Source organism: Zalophus californianus, chromosome 6, assembly GCF_009762305.2.
Source record: "Zalophus californianus isolate mZalCal1 chromosome 6, mZalCal1.pri.v2, whole genome shotgun sequence".
Lineage (NCBI taxonomy): Eukaryota > Metazoa > Chordata > Mammalia > Carnivora > Otariidae > Zalophus > Zalophus californianus.
In genome coordinates this window covers 124,506,751-124,526,443 of record NC_045600.1, presented here as the reverse complement: position 1 = coordinate 124,526,443, position 19,693 = coordinate 124,506,751, and the positions used below count along the sequence as shown (strand labels likewise).

Sequence of the window (19,693 nt, the reverse complement as noted above, 5' to 3'; positions counted from 1 at the left end):
AAGCGGCAGAGCCGGGGAGACTCCCCTTCCTCCCCTGGGAGGAGCGGCGTGGGAGTGCACCGCAGGGATCTGCTGGGTTTGGAGACTCCACACGGGGTCGGGTGCCAGAAATAGAAACAATCAGGTCACAGGCTGGGTGAGCATGGAGTGCGGCCGGAGGCCAGGGAGACGGGAGTGACTGACTGCTTTTCTCTGGGGGCGCACTGAGGAGCGGGGCCCCGAGTTCTCGGCTCCTCTGGGGCGGAGATTGGGAGGCCGCCATTTTCACTCTTGTCCTCCAAAGCTGTACCGAGAGCTTGCAAGGAACAAAAGCTCCCGAGAGCAAACCTGAGCAGGTTACTTAGCCCAGACCCGGCAAGGGCGGAGCAATTCAGCCTCCCGCAAAGACATCTGGGAACCACGGCAACAGGCCCCTCCCCCAGAAGATCAGCAAGAACAGCCAGCCAAGACCAAGTTTACTGATCAGTGAGAACGACAGAACTCCAGCGCTAGGAGAATACTGCACATCGAATCCATGGCTTTTTTACCATGATTCTTTAGTCTTTCAAAGTTAATTTTTTTAATTGTCTTTTTTTTTTTGGAATTTCTCTTTTTCCCTTCTTCAACCAACATCTTATCAATCACTTTTTTAAAAAAATTTTTATTTTTCATTTTTAGAGTCATATTCTATCCCTTCATAGTAGTTACCTTTATTTTTGGCATATATATATATAAGTTGTTCTCTCTTTAAAATTTTGAGATAGAGTTTCTTCTAACAGATCAAAATATACCCTAAATCTCTAGTGTATGGCTTTGTTCTAGTCTCCTGCCTGATCACATTCTCTCCCTGTTTTTTCTTTTTTTTTAATCCTCTTCTTTCTTTTTTTGCAAACACCTTCTTATCAATTCCTTTTATAAATTTTTTTATAATTTTCATCTTTGCAGTCATATTCCACCCCTTCATCGTATCAACCCTTATTTTGTACATATATGTTTTTCTTTCTTTAAAATTTTGGGAGGCACTTTCTTCTAACAGACCAAAATACACCCAAAATCTAGTGTGTGGCACTGAACTATGCACCAGCCTGATCATATTTGATCATATTCTGTTTTTTTGTTTTGTTCTGTTTTTGTTGGTTTTTATCTTTTTCTTTTTCTTTCTTTCCCTTTCTTTTACCCCAGTTTCAGGTCTTTTCTGATTTGTTTAGAAGTATATTTTCGGGGGACGTTGTTACCCTGTTAGCATTTTGTTCTCTCATTCATCTATTCTCCTCTGGACAAAATGACAAGATGGAAAAAAATCACCTCACAAAAAAAAAAAGAACAAGAGGTAGCACCAACTGCCAGGAACCTACTCAATATAGACATTAGTATGATGTCAGACCTAGAGTTCAGAATCATGATTTTAAAAATCCTAGCTGGGCTTGTAAAAAGCATGGAAGTTATTAGAGAAACACTCTCTGGAGAAATAAAAGAGCTAAAATCTAACCAAGTTGGAACAAAAAAGGCTATTAAGGAGGTGCAATAAAAAATGGGGGCGTTAACTGCTAGGATAAATGAGGCAGAAGAGAGAATCAGTGATACAGAAAACCAAATGATGGAAAATAAAGAAGCTGAGAAAAAGAGAGAAAACCCTGGATCAAGAGGGCAGAATTCAAGAGATAAGTGATACCATAAGACAAAACAACATTAGAATAATTGGGATCCCAGAAGAAGAAGAGAGAGAGGGGCAGAAGGTATATTGGAGCAAATTATAATAGAGAACGTCCCTAATGTGGGGAAGGAAATAGGCGTCAAAATCCAGAAGGCAAAGAGAACCCCTCTCAAAATCAATAAAAATAAGTCAACACCCCGACATCTAATAGTAAAACTTATGAGTCTCAGAGACAAAGAGAAAATCCTGAAAGCTCAGGAGAAGAGATATGTAACCTACAATGGTAGAAACATTAGATTGGCAACAGACCTATCCACAGAGACCTGGCAGGCCAGAAAGGACTGGCACGATACATTCAGAGCACTAAATGAGAAAAAATATGCAACCAAGAATACTATATCCAGCTAGACTGTCATTGAGAATAGAAGGAGAGATAAAAAGCTTCCAGGACAAACAAAAACTAAAGGAATTGGCAAACACGAAACCAGCCCTCCAAGAAATATTGAAAGGGGTCCTCTAAGCAAAGAGAGAGCCTAAAAGCAGCATAGACCAGAAAGGAACAACAGACAATACACAGTAACAGTCACCTTACAGGCAATACAGTGACACTAAGTTCATATCTTTCAATAGTTACTCTGAATGTAAATGGGCTACATGCCCAAATCAAAAGACACAGGCTATTAGATTGGACTAAAAAACATGACCCATCAATATGCTGTCTGCAAGAGACTCCATTTTAGACCCAAGACACGCCCAGATGAAAGTGAGGGGGGGAAGGAAAACCATTTACCATGTCATGGACACCAAAAGAAAGTCAGGGTGGCAATCCTTATATCAGACAAATTAGATTTTAAACCAAAGCCTGTAATAATAGATGAGGAAGGACACTATATTCTATTTAAAGGGTCTATGCACAGGAAGATCTAACAGTTTGTAAATATCTATGCCCCTAACATGGGAGCAGCCACTTATATAAGGCAATTAACTAACAAAGCAAAGAAACACATTGACAACAATACAATAATAGTGGGGGACTTTAACACCCCCGACTGAAATGGACAGATCATCTAAGCAAAAGGTCAACAAGGAAATAAAGACTTTAAATGACACACTGGACCAAATGGACTGCATAGACATATTCAGAACATTCCATCCCAAAGCAACAGAATACACATTCTTCTCTAGTGCCCATGGAACATTCTCCAGAATAAATCCCATCCTAGGTCACAAATCAGGTCTCAGCTGGTACCAAAGGATTGGGATCATTCCCTGCATATTTTCTGACCACAATGCTTTGAAACTAGAACTCAATCACAAGAGGAAAGTCGGAAAGAACTCAAATACATGGAGGCTAAAGAGCATCCTACTAAAGAATGAATGGGTCAACCAGGAAATTAAAGAAGAATTTAAAAAACTTCATAGAAACCAATGAAAATGAAAACACAACTGTTCAAAATCTTTGGGATGCAGCAAGGCAGTCCTAAGAGGAAAGTATATAGCAATACAAGCCTTTCTCAAGAAACAAGAAAGGTCTCAAATACACAATGTAACCCTACACCTAAAGGAGCTAGAGAAAGAACAGCAAATAAAGCCTAAACCCAGCAGGAGAAGAGAAATAATAAAGATCAGTGCAGAAATCAATGAAATAGAAACCCAAAAGAACAGTAGAACAGATCAACGAAACTAGGAGCTGGTTCTTTGAAAGAATTAACAAGATTGATAAACCCCTGGCCAGGACTTATCCAAAAGAAAAGAGAAATGACCCAAATCAACAAAATTATGAATGAAAGATGAGAGATCACAACCAACAACAAGAAATAAAAATAATTATAAGAACATATTATGAGCAACTCTATGCCAGCAAAGTAGATAACCTGGAAGAAAGGGATGCATTCCTAGAGATGTATCAACTACCAAAATTGAACCGGGAAGAAAGAGAAACCTGAACAGACTATAAACACTAAGGAAATTGAAGCAGTCATCAAAAATCTGCCAACAAACAAAAGCCCAGGGCCAGATGGCTTCCAGGGGAATTCTACCAAACATTTTCAAGAAGAAATTAATACCTATTCTTCTGAAACTGTTCCAAAACATACAAATGGAAGGAAACTTCCAAACTCGTTTTATGAGGCCACCATTACCTTGATCCCAAAACCAGACAAAGACCCATCAAAAAGGAGAATTACAGACCAATATCCCTGATGAACATGGATGCAAAATTCTTACCAAAATCCTAGCCAATAGGATCCAACAGTACATTAAAAGGATTATTCATCACAACCAAGTGGGATTTATCCCTGGGCTTCAAGGTTGGTTCAACATCCGCAAATCAATCAACGTGACACAATACATTAACCAAAGAAAGAACAAGAATCATATGATCCTCTCAATAGATGCAGAAAAAGCATTTGACAAAGTACAGCATCCTTTCTTGATCAAAACTCTTCAGAGTATAGGGATAGAGGGTACCTACCTCAATATCATAAAAGCCATCTATGAAAAACCTACAGCGAATTCATTCTCAATGGGGGAAAAACAGAGCTGTCCCCCTAACGACAGGAACGTGGCAGGGATGTCCACTATCACCACTGCTATTCAACATAGTATTAGAAGTCCTAGCCACAGCAATCAGAGAACAAAAAGATATCAAAGGCATCCCAATCCGCAAAGAAGCAGTCAAACTCTCACTCTTTGCAGATGATATGATACTTTATGTGGAAAACTCAAAGACTCCACCCCAAAACTGCTAGAACTCATACAGGAATTCAGTAAAGGGGCAGGATATAAAATCAATGCACAGAAATTAGTGGCATTCTTATACACAACAACAAGATAGAAGAGAGAGAAATTAAGGAATCGATCCCCATTTACAATTGCACCCAAAACCATAAGATACCTAGGAATAAATCTAACCAAAGAGGCAAAGGATCTGTACTCAGAAAAGTATAAAATACTCATGAAAGAAATTGAAGAAGACACAAAGAAATGGAAAAATGTTCCATGCTCATGGATTGGAAGAACAAACATTATGAAGATGTCAATACTACCTAGAGGAATCTACACATTCAATGCAATCCCCATCAAAATACCATCCACTTTTTTTGAAGAAATGGAACAAATAATCCTAGAATTTGTATGGAACCAGAAAAGACCCCGAATAGCCAGAGGAATGTTGAAAAAGAAAAGCAAAGCTGGTGGCATCACGATTCCAGACTTCCAGCTCTATACAAAGCTGTCATCATCAAGACAGTATGGTACTGGCACAAAAACAGACACATAGATCAATGGAACAGAATCGAGAGCCCAGAAATGGACCCTCAACTCTATGGTCAACTAATCTTTGACAAAGCAGGAAAGAATTTCCATTGGAAAAAAGACAGTCTCTTCAACAAATGGTGTTGGGAAATTGGACAGCCACATACAGAAGAATGAAACTGGACCATTTCATTACACCACACACAAAAATAGACTCAAAATGGTTGGAAGACCTAAATGTGAGATAGGAGTCCATCAAAATCCTAAAGGAGAACACAGGCAGCAACCTCTTCGACCTCACCCATAGCAACTTCTTCCTAGAAACATCGCCAAAGGCAAGGGAAGCAAGGGCAAAAATGAACTATTTGGATTTCATCAAGATAAAGAGCTTTTGCATAGCAAAAGGAACAGTCCACAAAACCAAAAGACAACCGACAGAATGGAGAAGATATTTGCAAATGACATATCAGATAAAGGGCTAGTATCCAAAATCTATAACTAACTTCTTAAACTCAACACCCAAAGAACAAATGATCCAATCAAGAAATGGGCAGAAGACATGAACAGACATTTTTCCAAAGAAGACATCCACATGGCCAACAGACACATGAAAAAGTGCTCAAGGCATCAGGGAAATCCAAATCAAAACCTCAATGAGATACCACCTCACACCAGTCAGAATGGCTAAAATTAACAAGTCAGGAAATGACAGATGTTGGCGGGGATGCGGAGAAAGGGGAACCCTCCTCCACTGTTGATGGGAATGCAAGCTGGTGCAGCCATTCTGGAAAACAGTATGGGGGTTCTTCAAAAATTTGAAAATAGAGCTACCCTACGATCCAGCAATTGCACTACTGGGTATTTACCCCAAAGATACAAATGTAGGGACCTGAAGGGGTACGTGCACCCCAATGTTTATAGCAGTGATGTGCACAATAGCCAAACTATGGAAAAAGCAAAGATGTCCATCGACAGATGAATGGATAAAGAAGAAGTTGTATATATATAAAATGGAATATTATGCAGCCATCAAAAGGAACGAGATCTTGCCATTTGCAAGGACGTGGATGGAACTGGAGGGTGTTATGCTGAGTGAAATACGTCAATCAGAGAAAGACATGTATCATATGACCTCACTGATATGAGGAATTCTTAATCTCAGGAAACAAACTGAGGGTTGCTGGAGGGTGGGTGGGAGGGATGGGGTGGCTGGGTGATAGACATTGGGGAGGGTATGTGCTATGGTGAGTGCTGTGAATTGTGCAAGACTGTTGAATCACAGATCTGTACCTCTGAAACAAATAATGCAATACATGTTAAGGAAAAAAAAAAAAGAAGATAGCAGGAGGAGAAGAATGAAGGGGGGAAATTGGAGGGGAAGACCAAACATGATGATGGACTCTGAAAAACAAACTCAGGGTTCTAGAGGGGAGGGTGGTGGGAGGATGGGTTAGCCTGGTGATGGGTATTAAAGAGGGCACGCTCTGCATGGAGCACTGAGTGTTATGCACAAACAAGGAATCATGGAACACTATATCAAAAACTAATGATGTAATGTATGGTGTTTAACATAACAATAAAAAATTAAAAAAATAAGTAGGAAGCCTCCCCCCCCCAAAAAGAAATCAATACCCAACTATATGCTTCATATAAGAGATTCACTTCAGCTGCAAGGATACACATAGTTTACAAGTGAAGGGATGGAAAAAGATATTCTGTGGATTTGGAAATCAAAAGAGAAAAGGGTAGCTATACTAATATGAAGTAAAATAGACTTTACACCAATAATGTAACAAGTGACAGAGAAGGTATTATATAATGGTAAGGGAGTCAATTAATCAAGAAGATATAACAGTACTTAATACATATGCACCCAACACAGGAGCACCTAAATACATGAAACATTAACAGATTAGAGGGGAGAAAAACAACAACAAAATAATAGTAGGGGATGTCAATTCCCCACTTTCAACAATAGATAAATCATCCAGACAGAAAAACAACAAGGAAGGCTAGACTTGAATCATACTTTAGATTTAGTTGACCTAGCAATCATACACAGAACATTCCATCAAGAGCAGCAGAAAACACACTCTTCTCAAGCACACATAAACATTCTCTAGGATAGATCATATGATAGGTCAAAAAACAAATATTAACAAATTTAAGAAGATTAAAATAATACCAATTATCTTTTCTGACAACAATGATATGAAACAAGAAATCAACAATAGAAGAAAAGCTAGAGAATTCACAAATATTTAGAAATTAAACAGCATGTCCTGAACAACCATTGGGTTAAAGAAGAAACATAAAGAAAATGAAAAAGAATCTTGAAACTAATGAAAATGGAAACACAACATATCAGAACCTATGTATGAAACAAAAGCAGTCTTAAGAGGGCATTTTATAGTGATAAATGCCTACCTTAAGAAAAAAAAAAGAGATCTGAAATAAACAACCTAGCTTTATACCCCAAGGAACTAGAAAAAGAAGAAATACTAAGTCCAAAGTTAATAGAAGGAAGGAAATAAAAATCAGAGTGGAAATAAATAAAATAGACATCAGAAAAACAATAGAAAGACCAATGAAACTAAGAGCTGTTTTTTTGAAAAGATAAACAAAATTGACAAAGTGTTAGCTAGACTTACCAAGAAAAAGAAAAAAGAGAGAACTCAAATAAGGAGAATCATATATGAAAGAAAAGACATTGCAATGGATACCACAGAAATACAAAGAATCGTACAAGACCATATAAACAGTTATATACCAACAAATTGGAGAACATATAAAAAAAAGTGGATAAATTGCTAGAGACATAAAACCTACCAAGACTAAATCATGAAGAAATGGAAAATCTGAACAGATCAATAATGAGTAAGGGTATAGTTCAGTAATCAAAAACTTTGCAACAAAGAACAGTCCAGGACCAGATGGCTTCACTTGTCAATTCTACCAGACATTTAAGGAAGAATTAACACCAATCTTTTGAAAACTTCCAAAAATTTGAAGAAGAGGATATACTCCCAAACACACTTTATGAGGCCAGGATTAACCTAATACAAAATTCAGATAAGGACACTGCAAGAAAACCAGAGGTCAACATTCCTGATAAATACAGATGCAACAATTTTCAACAAAATATTAGCAAACTAAATTCAATAGTTCATTAAAAAGATCATACAACATGATCATTTGGGATTTACCTCTGAGATGCAAGGATTGTTCAACATACACAAATCAATAAATGTGATACACTGCATTAATAGAATGAAAGATAAAAATCATATGATAATCTCAATAGAGGCAGAAAAGCATTTGACAAAATATAACATCCTTTCATGGTAAAAACTTCCAAGAAATTGTGTATAGAAAGAATATATCTCAACATAATAAAGATCATATATGATAAGCCCCATAGCTGACATTATACTCAACACCGGAAGGCTAAAAACTCTCCTTCCAAGATCAGAAACAAGGCAAGGGTGTCCATTCTCACCACTTCTATTCAGCATAGTGCTGGAAATCTTAGTGCAATCATGCAAGAAAAAGGAATAAGAGGTTTCTGATTCATAAAGGGAAAAGTAGCACTACTTGCAGGTGATATGATTATATATATATAAAATGCTAGGTACCACCAAAAAATTGTGGCTACACACAAGCCTGGTCTCACCTTCCCACAAATTCAGTGCTCCAAGGGGAGCCCCAGACTTGAGGGGTGTCTGCTAATGGGATAAAAGCAACCCAGAGGAATGAGGGCAACTGAGGACCAGTAGCTAGAGGACCCTCCTCAATTCTTGGTGCCATGAGCAAACATCCCATTCATTCAGACTACAGGTCACCCCTGAGCTTTCATATGAGTACAGCATGGCTGATCAAGTGGGCTCTTAATAATGAGAAATGGCCCCTCCAATCTTGTCCTTGATCCATGTCTTGGAAGCAACCAGAGGCAGTCTGTGAGACTGATTCCCCAAAGCATGCTTGATCACGGTGGGAATTTGAAGGAACCAGCTCACTGGGAGGCTGATCCCATAACTTACTGACCCAATGTACAGGCACAGATGGCATTTCATGCCATTTGCCCATTATCCCTTGCCTGGAAAGTAGGAGAAATCTCCTTACTGGTTTAGAGATATAAATGCTGGTACCCCCAGTTGCTACCATGAGGACTGTGGCTAATTAATGATCCCCTTTCCCTCTGACCCTCATGCTCCTCATGCTCCTCATGCTCCTCATCCTTTTGGCAGGCATAGTTCTTCAAGCAGAACCATAGACAATTAGGATTCAGAAACGGGATACAATCTATTTTGCACTCTAGTCTCATAATGTTTCCTGTGACCTCCCTAATTCCCTTCAGTGCTTCTCACTGCTTAAAAGGTAACTTCTCTGTATGGAACACTAGGCGCTTTGAGATGTGTCCATCCACACAGTCTCATCTATCTCCTGCCATTTCCCCTCTAGTCATAGTCTGTGACACAACAATACTGAGCTCCTTCTCTTTCTGATTTTTATGCCTCCATACCTTTGCAAATGCTCTTCCCTCTGACTGGAATATGCAACACCCCAGCCTTACACACACACACACGCACACACGCACACATGCACGCGCGCACACACACACACACACACACACACACACACCTTTCTGCCTAGTAAATTCCTATTCCACTTCTGAGCCTCAGCAACCTATGGTATCATCTTGGACCACCCTAACCAGGCCTGGGTTCTCCTCTTGGACCCCTCATTTTGGCCATTTACCTGACTGTGATAGCAGGGGGTTGTTAAGTAATTGAGGGCAGAAGGTACAGCCTTTCCTTCTTCCATCCTGGATCTCCAACATTCAGGTCAGAGGCCCTCAATACATGCTTGCAGACTGACCACATCATTGTTTTTGCTTACGTTCGAGTTCTTGATATGTAGCATCTTCCCCTTTCCTGCCCCCAATTTTTAATCGGTTTTGGTTTGCACAGCTACTTTTTACCTTAAAAAATGTTTAACTTTTATGACTCCAATTCTGAGCCACAATATCAGAGGATCTTCCACCAGAGGATGTTGTTCTCTTGACCCTCCCTCTTCAACACAATTGATTTCAGTCCACATTACTGACTGCACTGGGCGGAAGCCTCTTAGGAATGTGCACATCAGCAAAGCAAGGTGGAAGGACCCCAAAAGGTGGGGGGTATGGGATAGCCCAGGTGGAGATATCCATTGAGAAAGACTGTCTTGGACATGACTGGCTTTCCAGAGAGGAAACATTTCATTTCAAGTAGCCAAGATGGGAGAGCTTCTTGGGTAAAGCCAATAAAATAGGTCAATGATGGTACCCGGGGTTACAATCTACCCTAATGGAAAGGAAATGAGGGAAATAAGATCTACTTCATTGATTAGCATCCCAAAAGGAAACTCCTCACACATGGTTGTAATGGATCTCAGTTTGTTTCAAGAGTATTTAAACACTCTCCCTTATCTAAAGAGAGTATGTGTCTTCCTAAATGGGGCCAGACCAGAGGAGTCATCTTGGAAGTCTGATCCTGAACAGGATTTTTTATTTTTGGCTGTATTATTTTAAATATGTCTAGTGTAATGGCAGAGCTCTCCCCAGTGGGAGCAGGACAGCAGGGAGAGCAGTGAGTGTCTTCATTACAGTATTTCTAGACTCACTGGCCAGAGCCCTTCAGACCTTCTCTTCCTCTAACTCCTGCTTAGGATTCAAGGTCACCAGGCCACTTTTTCGTTCCGACCCAAGGATGATCCCACTCAAGTTTTCTAATCATGCAAACCTGAAAAACTTACAGCAGTGAATTCTTCTGGTAAATCGGATGGCATGTGTTCAAGACTGGGCTTCAGATCTAGCTTGACTGAAGAGAAAGAATGCTCTGGTTACACACACCTGGGATATCTGGCCTTGGAACACTTTTCTCATTTTAATGAAAAGAGTAACTGTTCTGAAGCCTACCTCAGTTTCTTGTGTGTTTAAGTCTTGGGTCAGTGACGGCAACTGGCGAGTCTTCAGGCAGAGTCCCCTTTGGCTCCTCTGCCCTCTGCCCTACCACTTCCAATTTCATCTCGTCCACTCTGTTGAATGCTCCACAGGCAACTATGTGGGTTTGTTGTGGGCAGATCCCATACACAGCTGGTGGGCTAATGTGAGAATTTTACTAAATACATTCTTCTCTCGGTTGCCTTCATCCCCTTCCCCATTTCTGGGGTGTACTCTTTGGGGCATTATTACAGTTATCCCCCTTCCCCATTTCTGGGGTGTACTCTTTGGGGCATTATTACAGTTATCCAAGTCAGCAGCTGCTGTCCCCAATTGTGAAAAAGTTTTCATAGGCCAGATGTAAATGTTAATGGAATAGCCTGTCAATATGGCTGGTAGGTTATTGGGAGTTACCTCTCGTGTGAGCTGGACCAAGAAAGGACGCCATATGCAACATTCCAAACCATATATACTTCAACTCTAAGGGGCCCAGGATTGCAGAAAAGGTTGTATTTCCCCAGAAACAACTCTAAGTACTTTAGTTGTCAAATTTCAACTCAACTGGTAAATATATGTGCATCTTAAAGTATGTGGACAACTTCCATATATATATTTTGGAGAATACAATTTAACTTAGTTGCCATTATTTTCCTTAACTTTGCAAATTCCACAAGGATTCTGAAGGATTATACTAGGGACATGTGAGATATTAATTTCCAGTTAATATTCTTCCCAAATGCAACTTGGCTGTTTATTTGAGGATTTTTTTTTCTTTGGGTCGCAACAAAAGTAAGGCCTGGGTACACTGAAAGAATATCTTGGTAGAGCTTCAAGGCCTAAGATTCATGGTTATTATAAAAGCATGAGAGTTGCTTTATCTTTAAGAAGGGAATGGATGCTGTATAAACAACTCATGTGTTTGGCCACTCAAAAATCTCTTTAACTAGCTTTTAGCATTTTTAAAGTGGCCAGATAGTGTTTGGCATCTGATTGTTAGCTATTAGTTCTATCTTTTGAATAGTTTTGTGGTCTATTAAAGTAATATTTTATTTGAAAAGTTAATTAGACACATCATAAAATGGGTTACTAAAACATCCCTTTGGTGGTTAGTTAAAACTCTTTTGAGTGCATACAGCAACAACAAAGTGCTGTTATACTCCGGAAGGACAATGGGCATGAAGATAAATTGTAGACATTTTTGCAGAAATAACCTGGCATTGAGTGACACGATTGGGTTCAAATGCTGGTTCTGGTATGTTCTGGATGTATAACTTTAGGGAATTTTCTTAGTTTCAGCTTTCTTGCCTATAAAATGGGAAATCTAACACTCTTCTAATTCACTGTGTGTATTAAATGAGACATCACATTTAAAGAGCCTAGTGTCTGGCATATAACAATGCAACATAAATGCTAACTACTATTGTCAATGTTATTGTCTTTGATTTTAAGAACATCTAATTTAATGAGAAAATAAGTATGTGATCAATTATAAAATAAGACAAAATCAAACATATGTGACAATAGAAGTCTACAAAGGTTTGAGGAATGGCAAAGAATGACCAATTAATTCCAGCTCTTGCTGGAAACTTCTTTCTCCAGATAGTTATGTCATTACTCTCTCATGCTTCAAATCTTTGCTCAGATCCTGTTTTTATTAATGAGTCCTTCTCTGACAACCCTAATTAAAAATTGTATCCACATCTATACCCCCTTTCCCCTCCCTTTGATATAGTTTTCTTCATAGCACTATCCACTAAAATACTACATAATTTATTTATGCTACTGATTGTCTGTCTCCATGAGGATGAGGATTTTCATCTGGTTGCTTATTGCTGTGTGCCCAGCAGCCAGATCATCCCACTGAGGGACTGGCATGTACTGGGTGTTGGAGGGACACAGTGAGCAAAACCTGAGATCATCCCTGCTGTCATGGAGCTCATACACCAACCTGGAAGAGGAGTCCAGTCTCAAGAGTGAGACAGAGTGTGTGCAGAGAGTGTGGGCAGCACGTGATCTGAGCTTAAGCTGAAGCACAGGGGCGTGTGGTGTGTCTGGGGAAAAGGATGGTGAAGAATTTTACCAGAGACGAGGTGGAAGGGGTGGAATGGGGCACAGGCTGAAAGGAACTGAGTGCCACGTAGAGGAGTTCATTCTACAGGTGACATGGGATATTAAAGGATTGGGGGCAACAGAATCACTCAACCCGAACTTATTTCAGAAAGACCACTTTGCCAACGTGCAATAGGCAGATGTGAAGGGATCAGACAGCCAGGTAAGGATGCGCCTTTCACCGGAGGCAGGTCAGTGTGCATTTTCTCCATCCTGTCTTTCTATTCTTCTCTCCCTGTCCTGTCTTTTTTTGCCAGGGTCTTTGTCAACCTACGTTATTTTTTCTCCACATTGGCTGGCCTCTGCTCTCTTGTGATTCCCATCACTCTATGTGTGTTTTAAACTTTTTATTTTGAAATCAGCAATTAAAAACACAAGAAGCTTAAAAAACAGTGCAGAGAGGGCTCATGGACTTTTTCACCCAGCTCCTGCCATCACCACGTGGTTTTACCCTTAGCAAGATCACAAGGAAAAGATTTCATTCTTTGAAACACAGGCTTTTGGAAAAATCCTGACCCAAATAACTCTCACACCTGAAAGAGCCCAACATACATATGTAACCGTAGTGTCCCCACTGGTAAAGACAGTGGACAGGTTCCATCCTAGGGGAGCTGGAGCAAGGACGCTGCACCCCATCTCTCCTGCTGAAAGCAGCAGGCCATCAGGACAGAGTGCATGGAGCAGCTTCTGGGAGACTCAGAGGAGTATGTGAGAGCAGGCAGATGGGGGAAGAAGACCGTAATTCAAAGTACCCCAGAACTGGTGGTGAGTTGATCATTTTTTCTTCCAGTCTCCCCCATGTGAACTCAGTGTAGCCCCAAACCCAGAAGCGGGCATTAGCTCCAGGAAAAGCCCTCTAGCTCTGCCCCCAGAAGCAGAAAAGGGGTCTCTAATGTTCAGAGAGCATGTAGAAACCCCTCATTTATCTTTTTTACCTCAAAAAATTTTCTCAGTTCTCTAGTGTCCCAGACCTGAAGCAATTTTGTGGCAGCAATGAGGGATTGCAGGAAATAAAAACTGGGAAACAGGGAAATCTTCTTCTTCAATCACGGGAGTTATGGTCCCCAGAGGTAAACCCCATGACTTTTTTTTTTCATTTTGGATTTTGATTGCTTAGTTCAGACCTAAGCGCAGTCAAATCAAATCTGTAGGAATGTGGGAATAAACAAAGCTCAAGGACCCAGCACTCAATTGAGGAGATTACAACGAAGCAGAAATTTGGGAAAGCAACCCCTTAAAGTTGTTTGTGAAAAGAGTTGTGAACTCTTGGGTTTACCCCTGAGCTGTACATGTATGAATCTGACTCTAAACAGATCCCAGAGGCTTTGAGTAGTGAAATATGGGACAGACTACTGCCCAGGTCTCAGACTGTCCACTAGGTGGTACACATATGAGACAGATCCAAATAGAGTTGACCTTGGAACCACAATGCACAGAAGTCTTGGGGAACCTGGAACTTCTGGTCTGAAACCAACTGGGGCAATTGCCTTCTAAATCAAAAATAACATGTGCCATAATTTTAAACAACTATAGTCTCAAAACATAATATCCAAAATGTTTAGAAATATAATCCAAATTTACTCAGCATACAAAAAAACCAAACAGCTCTCCTCCACGCCCAAACCAGACATGTCAATAGCAGTACTGAAATGAAATTGATATTGGAATTATCTGACAAGGGCTTCAGAGCAGTTATTATAAATATTTTACAACAGAAGAGGACACTCTTGAAAAATAGAGAGGCTCAGCAAAGAAACAGAAAAAAATAAAGAAGAATCAAGTGGAAATGTTAGAAATAAAAAAAAAAAATCAACAACCAAAATAAAAAACTCACTGGATGGGTTCAGTAACAAAATAGAGCTGACAGAGGAAATAGTAAATTTATAAATAGATTAATAGAAATGATCTGATTGGAACAATAGATGATAAAAGACTGAGAAGGTGAACAACTGTAATGATCATGGGGCAGTTGGTTAAGCGTCTGACTCTTGGTTTTAGCTCAGGTTATAATCTCAGGGTTGTGAGACTGAGACCCAATTCGGGCTCTGCACTCTGTGAAGTCTGCTTTTTTCTCTCCCTCTGCCCCTCCCTCTTCTCTCTCTCTAAAGTAAATAAATCTTTTTTTTTTTTTTAAGAATTGTAGTGATCTGAGGACAATAATAAATTCTAAGACTCCTATCATCTGAGTCCCAGAAAAGAAAAACGTGCAGTAAAAAAAATCTTTAAATAATGGCTGACAGCCTGGTTTATTATTAGGAGGCAATCAATATAATCTGTTTTACTAGCAGTTTAAAGAAGGAAAAAAACCCCAATTAATCATATCAATTGACATGGAAAATGCATTTGAAAAACTTAACACGTATTCATGATAAATCTCTTAACAAAATAGGAAAGGACTTTCCTCCACCTTATAAAGAACATCTACAAAAACCTCCAGCTAGGGCGCCTGGGTGGCTCAGTTGGTTAAGCGACTGCCTTCGGCTCAGGTCATGATCCTGGGGTCCTGGGATGGAACCCCACATCGGGCTTCCCTCGCTCTTCGGGGAGCCTGCTTCTCCCTCTCCCTCTCCCTCTGCCTGCCACTCTCCCTGCTTGTGCTCTCTCTCTGTCAAATAAATAAATAAAATCTTAAAAAAAAACCCTACAGCTTTTCTGCATAACGGTGAAAGACTATTGGGGGGACTGCTTCCATCCTAAGATCAAGAACAGAGCAAGGATGCTTTCTTTCACCACTACCATTTACCTACTTCCTGGAAGTCCTAGCCAGTGCAATAAGTCAAGAAAAATAAATACGAGGCATATACATTGGAGTAAGAAATAAAACTATCTCTATTCAGAGACAACATGACCATCTATGCAGAAAATCCAAAGGAATACACACACACACACACACCCACACACACACGTGTGCACACACATGCATGAGGAGGGTGTATACATACACATATACCTTAGGACAAATAATTGAGTTTAGCAAGATTGTAGGATACAAGGGCAACACACAAAAATCAGTTATATTTCTCTATACTAATAATGAACAATTAGAAACTTAAATTAAAAAAAACTGATACCATCTACAATAGCTCAAAAAACCCCTATATATAAATCTAACAAACATGTATAGGATCTATATGCTAAAAACTACAAAATGCTGATAAAATAATTCAGAGACATCCTACATGAAGTCAGTGGCTACACTGACTTTATTGATTGTAAGGCAAAACATAGGATTGATTTACAGATTTAACATAATTCCAATCAAAGTCCCAGCAGGAAATTTTAGAGAGAGACACAAGTTGATCCTTAAATTTGTATGGAAAGGCAAAGGAAGAGAATAGTTGAAACACTTTTGAAAAAGAAAAATAAGGCTAGAAGAATCATGCTGACTTTGACTCACCACGAAGCCATACTAATCAAGATGGAGAAGTACTGGCAGAGAAAGAGACATATTGATCAATGGATCAGAATCAGCATCAAGAATTAGCTTCCCACAGAACCCTCCTACACTGTTGGTGGAAATGCAAGCTGGTGCAACCACTCTGGAAAACAGTATGGAGGTTCCTCAAACAGTTGAAAATAGAGCTACCATAGGATCCAGCAATTGCACTACTGGGTATTCACCCCAAAGATACAAATGTAGGGATCCGAAGGGGTACATGCACCCCAATGTTTATAGCAGCAATGTCCACAATAGCCAAACTGTGGAAAGAGCCAAGATGTCCATCGACAGATGAATGGATAAAGAAGGGGTGGTATATATACACAATGGAATATTATGCAGCCATCAAAAGGAATGAGATCTTGCCATTTGCAACGACGTGGATGGAACTGGAGGGTGTTATGCTGAGTGGAATAAGTCAATCAGAGAAAGACATGTATCCTATGACCTCACTGATATGAGGAATTCTTAATCTCAGGAAACAAACTGAGTGTTGCTGGAGTGGTGGGGGGTGGGAGGGATGGGGTGGCTGGGTGACAGACATTGGGGAGGGTATGTGCTATGGTGAGCACTGTGAATTGTGCAAGACTGTGGAATCACAGATCTGTACTTCTGAAACAAATAATGCAACATATGTTAAGAAAAAAGAAAAAGAAGAAGATAGCAGGAGGGGAAGAATGAAGGGGAGTAAGTCAGAGGGGGAGATGAACCATGAGAGACGATGGACTCTGAAAAACAAACTGAGGGTTCTAGAGGGTAGGGGGATGGGTTAGCCTGGTGATGGGTATTAAAGAGGGCACATTCTGCATGGAGCACTGGGTGTTATGCACAAACAATGAATCATGGAACACTACATCAAAAACTAATGATGTCATATATGGTGATTAACATAACAATAAAAAATTAAAAAAAAAGAATTAGCTTCCCACAGATACGTTTAGTTGGTTTTTGACAAATGTGCAAAGGCAATTCAACGGAGGAAGGATAATCTTTTCAGCAAATGGTGTTGAAACAATTTAAGCCCCATATGTATACAAATGAGCTCTGGCCCAGATAGTCTAAAATAATCCACTCAAAATGAGTCAGAGATCTAAAGTAGAAAACCTTTAAGAGACCACCTCAGAGAAAATCTTCACGACCTTGGGTCATGCAAAGGTTCTTAAACATGTCACCCGAAATATGATCCATACAAGAAAAAATGATGAATTGGACTTCACCAGGATTAAAAACTTTTGCTCTGCAAAGGGTACCTGCAAGAGGATAAGAAGTGAAGACACAGACTGGAGGAGAATATTTGCAGATCTCATCTCTGACAAATGATTTATCCTCAGAATATATAAAGAACTCTCAAAATTCTACTACAAGAATTCAAATGACTCCATTTAGAAATAGGCAGAAGAACTGAATGAACATCTCACCAAAGAGAAGATACATATGGAGAATAATAACAAAACATTGAACATCATTAGTCAGTGGGGAGATGAAAACCAAAGTGATGGAGAAATACCATTTCACACCTAGGATAATGGAGAAAATAATAAAAAAGAAAAGAAATACCAAGCACTGATGGGCACGTGGAACAGCCGGAACTCTCCTACATTGCTGGGGAAATGCAAAATGGTTCAGCACTCTGGAAAAGAGTTCGGCAGTTTCTTGTAAAGTGAAACATACAGTTACCATATAAGCCAGCAAATCCCACTCCTGTGTGTGCACCGTGGAAGAATTTAAATGATGTTCACAGATGCCCCGGTTGTCAAATACACATTTGAGAGCAGCTCTAGTCATAACTGCCCCAAATCAGAGGCAACTGAAACTCCCTTTGCACAGGTAACTGGATAAACAAACTGTGGTCCATCTCTAGGATGGGTAGCACTTAGCAATAAAAAGGAACAAACTGCTGACATGCACAACTTGCATGAATCTCAAAATAGTGATGCTGAGTGAACAGAAGCCAGTTTCAAAAGGTTAGGTTCTGCATGACTCCATTTATATGGCATTCTTGGAAGAGACAGAGCGAATATGACAGGAGCCAGAGCAGTGGCTGCCAGTGGACAGGGTGGGAGAGGGCATGACGATCAAACACAGCAGGGGGGCAAATGGGGGGCTGGGGGCCGAGGTGGTTCTGTGTCTGAGAGTGTTAGTAATAACATAAATCTATGCATCATTCTTAGAACTATACCCCAAAAGGTCAATTTTTTGGTATTTTCATTTAAAAATATAAAATTAAGGAAGAAAAGGGCTGACAACTCTCATTTCCTACTTAAGGCTATCCAGATAATTCAGAGCAAGTCAGTGCCACTGCTGTGACAAACGGGATCCTCGTCGACTGCTTTTGGAGTCTCTGCTGCCCGTGGGTCATCCAGCAAGCATTTGGCATCATGGCTTCGAATGTGCACAATCACCTTGGAAGGTGGGTTAGGGTTAGGATTGATATACAGGAAAAACTGAGGTTAAGGGAAGAAAGTAATCTGCCCTCTGTGATGCAGAGCCAGTAAGTGGCTGGGTCTGGGTTTGGCCCCAGCTCTTGCTGCCAACCTCACTCTGCACCTGCCTCTCTGCACGACTTCTCACTTCAGGGAGGAAACGCAGGGGGACTATCAGGGAGGGGATCAACAATTGGCATTGCGGGGGGTGGTGAGAATCGCACCTCGATTTACGTGCATCACAAACATTCGCTACGCATTTTTATTCTGAACCCTGAGTTTGTTTGAAATTCTGGGAGCTGCAGGGAAAGTTAAAATTGACACTGTTGTTGCTGCCGTGCTGGCATTTTCTCAGAGACCTTGAAGAGGTAGTTCCTAGTTCTCCATGGGATTTGAATAGTTACCTCCACCATCATACAAATGTGCAGTAATCCATATTACCTCCTAAGTGAACTAAGGGATAATTGTGACTTAGAATAACTTAACCAAGTATTAGCTAATTCCATAAACAGCAGTTTATACATTTGAAGCCAAGAGAAATCATTTACAAATTCTCTGACACATTTGTTCATTCTGAGAAGTTATGACAGGCTCTTCCCCCCTCTCATCTTTACCCCACCACACACAAGTACACAAAAAGATTTTAAAAATAGACAAAGTAAGTACACTTTAGAGCCTGAGACAGAAATCGCACATTTTCCACATAACAAATGATATCTACACTTAAGGTTTAAGGAGGAATTCAGCCTTCTTGAGTATGAATTGTTACCATCTATTTACTGGCTACTACATGGTTTTTCTTCGCCTAAAGTATTTTTGTCTCAGCCACAACAGAGATAAGAAATGTTCAGTTC

General features: G+C 40.0%; 1 protein-coding gene across 2 annotated transcripts in view; it reads right to left on the bottom strand.

Moving 5' to 3' along the window:
* The window catches only part of OTUD7A (OTU deubiquitinase 7A), a 386,803-nt gene that overhangs the window by 149,620 nt on the left and 217,490 nt on the right, over positions 1-19,693 (bottom strand). The window lies entirely within an intron of this gene.